Source organism: Limulus polyphemus, unplaced genomic scaffold, assembly GCF_000517525.1.
Source record: "Limulus polyphemus unplaced genomic scaffold, Limulus_polyphemus-2.1.2 Scaffold6625, whole genome shotgun sequence".
NCBI lineage: Eukaryota > Metazoa > Arthropoda > Merostomata > Xiphosura > Limulidae > Limulus > Limulus polyphemus.
The window spans coordinates 27689-37909 of record NW_013672235.1 but is presented as its reverse complement, the minus strand read 5'-3'; the positions used below and the strand labels follow the sequence as shown (position 1 = coordinate 37909).

Genomic DNA, 10221 nt, shown 5'->3' with positions numbered 1-10221 from the left:
TGAAGACTAATAATCCAACACTGCCTTAACATTATTAATTTCCTTCAACTGTTTTGCATGAATTAAAATATAACCATTTCAGCTTAATTGATTAGTATCATGACTCAAGAAAATAATCAACTATTTGAAATTAGGGTTTCTAATAATTACTATTTTTGAATATTTCAACTCACCAAGTAATCAAAATATTGCATTATGTTTGTTGTTAAACACAAAGCTACACAATGGGCTATCTATGCTCAACCCACCATGGGCAATGAAATTTGATTTTTAGCATTACTTTTTAGCTGTGTCATTAGAGAATAATGGATACATTTTATGAATGTAATTGATTAATGAGCCAAATGACTAATCAATTAACAATTTCCATTAATTGCCCTACTCATTGCATACTACAAACAAAAATTTTACTATACCTCTCCATTTCTGAATTATTAGCTTATCAATGGATTTCTGAATCACCCTGTATATATTACCTTGTTTATGAATGTGTAAAGGAGATCAGTATGTTTGTTTTTAATATTTTACCTGTGCACAAGAACCATTTAATTTATATTATACTTCTAACCATTTAGTTAAAAACTGTTTTATAAATTATATCATTAAAACTTGTCTTCTGTGTTTTGTCTGTATACCAATCCATAGCAAAAAAATAAATTAATGTATTTTGCTTTATACAGTTTCTACACAAACACACAAGCTCAAAGTATGGTAATTTTCTATTTATTTTCTCTTTAACTTGTAACAGAACATTTCTTGATTTTTATATGTTTCAAGTGCCTTTTTCTTACCCAGCTTTAATTAGTATTATTCTGTAATTTATATAGCATACTAGAGCAGTGATTAGTCCATTCAACAGCTTGCTGACCATAGAGTGTAAAGATGAAATGCTCCTTTCAAATGTACTGTCAGAGTATCCAACAATGACTGGAAGTATAAATCATATGGTAATGGAGAAAGCAGTTGTCCCAATAAGATAAGTTAGAACTCATATTTGTCTGTTAAAAATCTGGAGAGGCTTCTATATACTGCTACTTCTTTCATGATGCTAAAAAAAATTAAATAATGGAATTATTAAAATCACAAAATATTACTAATATTATTGCCACTACAAGTGTAGCTGCAACACTGTACACACACACTTGCACTCAAAACAATCACCTAACTAACAACAAGAAAAAAGAAAAGTCACTTACTGAGAAAGAAACATTACTTTATTTCACATTCAACAGTAAATATGTCTTGTTGTTCCTGTGCAGCTATAGTTGCTACAAAGACATTTCACGTTCTCTTGAAACTAAGCAGACTTGTTCTCGGTCCTTTCTTTAGATAGCTTGGATATACGTGTAATATAAACAAAGTACTAGAGATGGAAAACTTTTTATTTGTAAGTGTAATAGAAGAACTTAGTGTTTCAAATACTTTGATGTGATTTTATTTGATGCTTTGCTATGGTACATAGTGTCATTCTAAGTAATTACGTGTAAATTCAGGAGAATTTATCTATTAAGTGGAATAGAAAAGTACCTCTATTAATCATGAATGTTCACAGTTCTGGTACTTTGTTCTGCAAACAATCTTAATTGCATAAAATGCCTGGAATAATACTTTTAGATTTTGGACAGACTAAAACATAAAATACATATAATCTAGTGGGGTACTTTTGCAACTAATTATTATTTTAAGTCAAACGAAATAATTGTTTTACTGTCATCATCAATCAATCATGAGAGGCATGACATAAATTACATAATTTTAGACTGTACGCGAGCAGTAAATAAATGAAAAGCATGTTAAGAAAATAGGTTTAGCTACTAATTTCTACACAATAATTTTTGGCATTATTATCATTAATGTTAACATATTTTACACTGAAATTCTAATGCTCAGTGTACCAGTCTATATACCCCACAAATTTTGTGCCACTTTTGAACATGTATATAGCATGTGATCACCTTCTACTAATAGTACTGTGCCACCTATATTGGTACAGCTAGCTCCTTCTGATTCTCCCCCTTAATCCTCACTTTTGAGAATTAGCAGAATCTAAAATGAATAACACTGGCAGTAGGATGGAAGGGTGGGAACTTTGAAAAATGGAAGGTGTTTGACACAACCTCCCCATAGATAGGCATGGTTGAAGCAGACAAGCCTTTGTCAAACAACCAGGTGAAGAATTGGAAAAGATAAGGAACAGAATGGTGGGAAGTATAAAAGCCATGCTGAATAGACCAAAGTTGGAAGGTAGACCATTGCGTTTAATAAATGGACATGGAAGGTCTGATGGATAGGGAAAAGGAAGAGGAAACACGTGGAATCGGTCCCTGGGCTGAGGCAATGTACCATACAAAAGCTCAGCATGAAGATGGGGGTGTGGAGACATATGGATGAACAATGTCTAATCAAGGTTGATGGAGAAGAGGCCAAGATAGAGGTAAGGGTAGGGCAGGTTGTACAAATAAAAGGTCAGAGCACAAGGAACCATGGTTGTATGATTAGACATGGAGTGGTTTGGATTAGGGATAGAACTCCAGAGAGGAGTTGAATAGTAGGGTAAGCATAGATGTAAGGACCCTTCCAAACTTGACTGAATGTGTCCACCCAACCCCAGAGCTAGTGGGTTCGGAATTGAAGACCAAAAGGAAGGAAGATTTGTGTTTCATTGGGTTTTGAAAGCATCAATTTGGGTTGAGATAAATGATCCACAACCAGATTTAGGGCACCAGAAACATGGCAAGACCATCCATATGGTTACTATAGGCCCAGAAAAGGAGATATGGGACCTGAAAGCACATAGACCTGACTTTGTTACCCCTTGTTTGGTGATATAATTGACCACTGTGGAGTTGTCGGAGTGTACCATAACCACCCTCCCCATTGGAGAGGAAGGAAGTGGGACAAAGCTCAATGAACCACTATAAGTTTGATAATAAAGATATAGAGAGAATACTCAAGTAACCAGAGACCAGAAATTTCCCAAATGTTGAGGTAAGCTCCCAACTCTCTAGAGAAGCATCTGGGAACAGATGTAAATACAGAAAAGGTGGAGAAAGCAGAGCCCTCATCGTGATTTGGTCTCTGTCTAGCCATCAAGCCAGGCCAGCCCTGATTAGGGAAGGATGGGTAAAGGTGTGGTCCAAGGGATCTGAGATGTAGAGTGTGACAAACCAAAATAAGATGGTGTCAAAAAAAGAGAGTCAAAATTGTCTTCTCCTTGATTGTATTGTTTCTCCGCAACATTGTGAGGTTGAAAAGGAGAAGAAATTGCCAGCAGAACATATGATTTAGCTACTCGCGAATTAAGGCCTGTACCTCCTCTGCATATAAGTTCACACCCAATTCCAAGGAAGTCTCACCAGTAGCACTGTTGACTGTAATGGGAACTACAGTAATCGATACAATGAATCACAAATTCATAAGAAGTCCTTGTATAATTCAGTAAAAAGAAACAAATCAAAAAATATCATTGAAAAACTGAATGCAAACACAAGTAAAAGAAAACTATTGAAAAAATGAAATGGCAAGTAAGCACAATCATAAACAGTAGCAACACGCGAAAAACACACATCTAAACTAAGCTGTACTAATCGAGAAAGTGAGGATTCAGGGAGCTAGCTGCACCAATATAGGTGGTGCAATACTATTGGTGGAGAGTAGTCACATAATATGTACATGTTCAAAAATGGCACAGAATTGACTGGATATATAGGCTGGTGCACTGAACATGTTTTTTTCTTAGCAATGCTTAAAGGGCAGAAAGATTGAGATAGCTTTGTGTGAGAAAGGTAAGACCGTATCAGAAATGGCAGTCACATGTGAAAAAAACATATGGCTAAAGCATGCTGTGCCAATACAAAAAGTAAGGATTGAATGGGAGAATAAGAGGGAACTAGCTGCAGCAATATAGGGTGGTCATATGCTATAAACATGTTCAAAAGTGGCACAAAATTTGTGGGATATACAGATTGATTTGGTGAGCATTAAACAATTGTTAGCAATGCTTAGGGAATAAAAAGAAGACTGAGATAGCTTTATGTGAAAAGAGGTACAACCGTGTAAGAAGAGGTAGCAGTAACCAGTACAAAAAAATTACTGATAGCAAAATCTTGAAAAAGGTGTAATCCTTAAGTTATAACAAAATCTTTTTTGTAAAAAAAGAGCTTGCAGGTAGCACAAATATGTATGAAATATATTTACTTAGTAATGAAGAGTTTATTTGTTAAAATTATCTTTTTTCTAGATTAACAGGTTATTAATTTGCACTTTACTATATGTGAAAATAGAAAAGGGTCTCATTTTAAAAAATAACAAATTAATGTATAGTTCACATGTAGCTGAATAAGAATGTCTTTTCACATGTGAAGCTTTTGTGGCATTTCACAATATTCCAAGTTCTTCTAGAATTGAGAAAATATGCATCTCACAATAAACACATATATGCAATAAGAAGAAATATTATGCCCACTTAGTGAATATGTAAAAGAAGTTATATAACAGTGAATGACCAAAGAAAGGAAAAGTGTGTCAGGTATAAACCAAAGACACATTCTAGTTTATACTGAAAAATGGATGTTTATATTATCTTTAAGTTAATGCTATCAACAGCTGTGATAATGTTCATGTAAGCTTCATTAGAGGCTGGACATGAGATGTACATCTATAGACTGATGCCATCATAGTAGAGAGAAAGCTAAAAGAAAAAATTTATATTAACTTGGACACAACTTCCAAGAATGGGATTAGTCAGAACTTTGATGTTAAGGACACAAGAAGAGATACAAGCAAACAGGTTGTCAATTTACTTTCTTCGACTACAACCATTGAAGCATTTTTGTTTTTAGTTCCAAGAATCACGAAGAGTTTGCAAAAATCACTCAACTGAGTGTCAAATCTACTTGTGGGTTAGATGTGTACACCATTTGGAAATTATTAATGGTTACAAAAGATATGGTATAAGAACCCCTGTTTTGGGCTAAAAAATCATTCTCCTGGCTCATATGAAGAAGCAACTAGTCCTGTTGCCAGTTTGTCAACTGAAACCTTTACAGTCAGTCTCCTGGCACTGAAGTAGAATCCTCTGCTGCTGCTGAAAAATACTAAAGAGGATGAAGACTTCAGTTCTTCAAAAGGTCCAAAACACCTCTTCAATTTTGATGTAAGTAACAATTGCAATTTCCCTTAGAATGAAAGAGAGTAATTAGGAAACTGACGTAAAATTTTTAATTTTAAGAAGAATTCATAAATTAAAGTATGTCTGAGCACATTTCCAATAACATTCTAACTGAGAATCTATTTATTATAGTAAGTAACATGATGAAGATTGAAGAAAAGTTGATTAACGAAATAGTTGACCTTTGATGCAAAAGTTGTATCTTGTATTGAATATATTATTAAAAATTTGACATTTCTAAACCATGGACTTGGAGTCAATTCTTTAGTCTAACTGTAAACTTCCTTGAATTAGTGACTTGTGCACTTCACTCACAACTGTATACCTAGATTTAACCCATTGAAGTAGGTATGCAACTCTTGTGAAAGTTCTCTACAAAAATGAAACGAGTATATGAAATTCTTTTAAATTTGAGATGAAAGGTTCTATAACTATGTAGTTTTTGAAAAATAAGATATTTAATTTTGATTTTTTTTTCTTAAGCAATGTTTTTCTCATGCCATTTTTTTCTTTTTGCATGTTCCCTATCTAACATGCAAAGTCATTTTCATTTTAAGATTAAAAATACTTTTATGCACCAGAGAATTTTCAAATTTCACATGCAAAATCTTTATAATGTTCAGATAGTTATCAAATGTTTCATAAAAAACTTCATATTTTATCTGTTATTTTCAATAATGATTCTCTATAAAGGTTTGGTAGACTTGACTGATCTCATAACCATCATAAATAATTAGGAAATAAATATAAATTATGCCTCTTTCATTCTAGAATGACAACAAATTATAACATGAAAAGATAAATGTTTAGACTAAATAGCTTAAATCTCATAACATTATACATTTATATATATTTATTATTTTTATCATATTGACCTTGCACCTGTGCCTGGCTAATAATACAGAAGTTACAATAATGTGGCACATGTACACTCACGTTACCATATCCAATAACATAAAACTGACCTTTAGTCTTCACAAAGTGATCTGTCTTGGCTGTGTTTTAGTACACTAGTATTTTGTAAAATAAAGTCACATTTCAATTGTTATACGTTATATATGTATATAGATTATTACTATTTAGAAAAAAGTTATAAACTTATTTTTCTTAAAACATAGAACAGTAAATAAAGAAGTAAGCAAGCAATTATTTCTTTTAGTTAGAATCTTTGTACTCGGTTGCTACTTGATGTAGGTTCCTACGCCTTTTAAATTTCGCACGTGGAGGATATGAGATGAAATAATTTTTTTAGGTTTTATATATACAATTGAATAACCAAAAAAATCATAAATTACAATATCAGTACCATAGAATTCCACTATAATTTATCAAGATTAGTAACTAAGCTGTATTTCAGTCTAAAAAAATTTGAGCAGATTAAAGACACAATCTACCTCCTTGAAATCTTGGTTCGAAAGATAGAGATGGCATCCAAACATATTAAAATGGCTATGAAAGCCACTAAGTGGAAATTCTGAGCTTTGAATTGGTTATTCATGTCATATATAGAAGTGTATATAAGGGAACATTTCCAAAAATGGAAAGAGGTGGGTGAGGTGCCACTGTGTTTGATTTATTACATGAGCAATATCTTAGCAAATAGAAAAGATAAGAGGTTCTTATTTTATATTCTAGTTTGCAAATATCAGTAAATTAAGTTCCTAATTCATATGAAACTATAGACTTAGTATTTGACATAAAAACATCTAATTGGAAATCATAAATAATATTCAAGGTTAAACTGGTACACAATTAAAAACATTTTATTAAGGCCTATCTATGGCCTTCAAAAAGTTGAGGACTTTACATGTTTCAACATTAGAACGTCATCCCATAGATAGGCCTAAATAAAATGTTTTTAACTGTGTACCAGTTTAACATTGAATATTATTTATGATTTTAACTTTATACACAAGTGCTAAAATACTATAACATCTAATTTCAACCAGTGTTGCATTCAACATACTACATGACATACAAATATCGACGTTTAACTGTGTTTGTTTAATATTTACTTTTAAATTAAGAAATTGAGTAGGGTATAATACTAAAATTTGAATTATAATCTGAAGTGCTAAAAGAAAGATAGGTTAAAAGTGCTAAAGAACTGAGAAAAACGAAGTAGATTAGAAGAAGTGGTAAAGAATTGAAAAAAAAGAAGTTTATAAGTGCTAAAGAATTTAACAAAAATATGTTATGAAAAGTGCTCTAAAATTCAAAAGAACAGGAAGTAGTTTAGAAGAAAGGCCAAAGAACTGAAAACAAATGAAATAGGTTACAGAAAGAGCTAAAAAATCAAAAGAAAAAATAGGTTAGAAGAAATGCTAAAGAATTGAAGAAAAAAGTTGTTTAGAAGTACTAAAGAATTGAAAAAAGAGGTAGGTTAGAAGAAGTACTAAAGAATTGAAAAAACAGAAGTAGGTTAGAAGAAGTGCTAAAGAACTGAAGAAAAAAAACCTAGTTTAGAATAAGCGCTAAAGAAAATATATGTAGGTTACTATAAGTCATAAAAAATTTAAATACAAGAATTATGTTAGAAAAAGTGCTAAAGGATTGATGAAAAAGAAGGTTAGAAGAAGTGCTAAAGAACTGAAAACAAAAGAAGTATTATGAAAAGTGCTAAAGAATTAAAAAAAAGATTAGAAGAAGTACTGAAGAATTTAAAAAAGTACTAGGTTAGAAGAAGTGCTAAAGAATTAAAAAAAAAGATTAGAAGAAGTACTGAAGAATTTAAAAAAGTACTAGGTTAGAAGAAGTGCTAAAGACATGAAAAAAAGAAGTTACAAGAAGTGCTAAAGAATTGGAGAAAGAAGTATGTTAGAAGAAACACTAAAGGATTGAAAAACAAAGAGTATGTTAGAAGAAATGCTAAGGAATTAAAAATAGAAGTAGGTTAAAAGAAGTGTTAAGGTATTGAAAAACAAAGAGTATGTTAGAAGAAATGCTAAAGAATTAAAAATAGAAGTAGGTTAAAAGAAGTGTTAAGGAATTGAAAAAAGAAGTTTATAAGAAGTGCTAAAGAACTGAAAAAAGGAAGTAGGATAGAAGAAATGCTAAAGAATTGAAGAAAATGAATTAGGTTAGAAGAAATGGTAAGGACATGAAAAAAAGAAGTAGGTTAAAAGAAGAGCTAAAGATTTGAAAAAAAGGAAATAGGTTAGAAGAAGTGCTATAGAATTGAAAAAATAAGTTAGAATAAGCACTAAATAATTAGAAAAAAGGAGTAGGTTACAAGTGCTAAAGAATTGAAAAAAAAATAAGTATCTCTGATGAAGTGCTAGAGATTTGAAAAAAAAAGTAGAATAGAAGAAGTGCTAAAGAATTGGAAAGAAAAAGCAGCATGTTAGAAAAAGATCAAAAGAATTGAAAACAAATACATATGTTAAAAAAACGAGTAGGTTAGAAGAAATAATAAAGAATTGACAAAAAAAAAAGAATTAGGTTAGAAAAAGTGCTAAAGAAAAAAAAACATTAGAAGAAGTCCTAAAGAATTGAAAAAAAAGTAGGTTGGTATAAGCCCTAAAAACTGAAAAAAAAAAAAGAATTAGGTTAGAAGAAGTGCTATGGAATTTAAAAAAGAGGTTTATAAGAAGTGCTAAAGATTTGATAAAAACAAATTAGGTAAGAAAAAATGCTAAAGAAAAAATAAATTAAAAGAAGTTCTGAAGAATTTAAAAAAGTAGGTTAGTATATGCCCTAAAATTTGAAAAAAAAAAGAATTATGTTAGAAGAAGTGCTAAAGAATTGATTAAAAAGAAGGTTAGAAGAAGTTCTAAAGAATTGAAAAAAAAAGAAGTAAATTAGAAGACGTGCTAAAGAACTGAAAAGAAAAGAAGTAGGTTACGAAAAATGCTAAAAAAGTTAAAAGAAAAGAAGTAGGTTAGAAGAAATGATAAAGAATTGAAAAAAAAAAGAATTAGGTTACGAAAAGTGCTAAAAATATGAACAAAGGAAGTCGGTTAAAAAAAAAAAAGAGCTAAAAAATTTAAAAAAAGAGGTAGGTTAGAAGAAGTGCTAAGGAGTTGAAAAAAAAAGAAATTAGAAGAAGTTCTAAAGAATTGAAGGAAAAGGAGATTAGAACGTCATCCGTTGTAACATCGAAATATGTAGAGTCATCATCTTTTTGAAGGCAACAGATAGGCCTAAATAAAATGTTTTAAATTTTATACCAGTTTAACGTTGAATATTATTTATGATTTAACTTTGTACACAAGTGTCAAAAATACTATAATTAAGTTCTAAAGAATTAGAAAAAAGAGAAGTGGGTTAGAAGAATTGCTAGAGAATTCGAAAGAAAAAGATGTAGGTTAAAAGAAGTGCTAAAGAACTAAAAAAAAAGAATTAGGTAAGAAGACTTGCTAAAAAATTGGGAAAAAAGAAGTAGGTTAGAAAAATTACTAAAGAATAAAAGAGAAAAGAAGGAGGTTAGAAGTGTTAAGGAATTGAAAAACAAAAGAAATAGATATGAAGTGCTAAACAATTGAAAAAAGGAAATTTAGAAGAAGTGCTAAATAATTGACAAAAAAACAAAGTAGGTTAGAAGAACTGCTATAGAATTGAATAAAATGAATTAGGTTAGAAGATATGGTAAATGCATGAAAAAAAGTAGGTCAAAAGAAGTTCTAAAGAATTGGAAAAAAAATGAATAGTGTTACGCCTCCAGTCGTTAATTAATTTTCCGTAACTTTGTTCCGACGAAACTTTAGCGACACAAGTCCTTTGTTAATAAAACTTAATAAAATACAACTTTATGATACACTTAGTTTCAACAGTCGCGCTATAACAAATGATATATCTCACGTGGACAACAATATTTTCTCTGACTGCAGTTCAATTACTCAATACTCCACTGTTTCCATCACGTTATGACCATCTTATATATACCAGCCTACCCCCAATCTAGTAAATGCTAGAGCATTCACGAAGGAACAGGATATTTCTAGAAAACGTGGCGCAACACTAGTCACGTGACCTCGCTGATGCAACACTGCCCCCTCCTTAATATTGTTCGTCCCGAACAATAACCACATACAATAAACCAATAACAATAA

At 31.1% G+C, this 10221-nt stretch overlaps 1 long non-coding RNA gene across 1 annotated transcript in view; it reads right to left on the bottom strand.

The window, feature by feature from the left end:
- Window positions 1-701: 701 nt before the first annotated feature.
- The window catches only part of LOC111089561, a 23247-nt gene continuing 13727 nt past the window's right edge, over window positions 702-10221 (bottom strand). Inside the window, exon 2 of the long non-coding RNA XR_002613804.1 lies at window positions 702-1048. This is a non-coding gene — a long non-coding RNA (uncharacterized LOC111089561). The remainder of the gene's footprint in view (window positions 1049-10221) is intronic.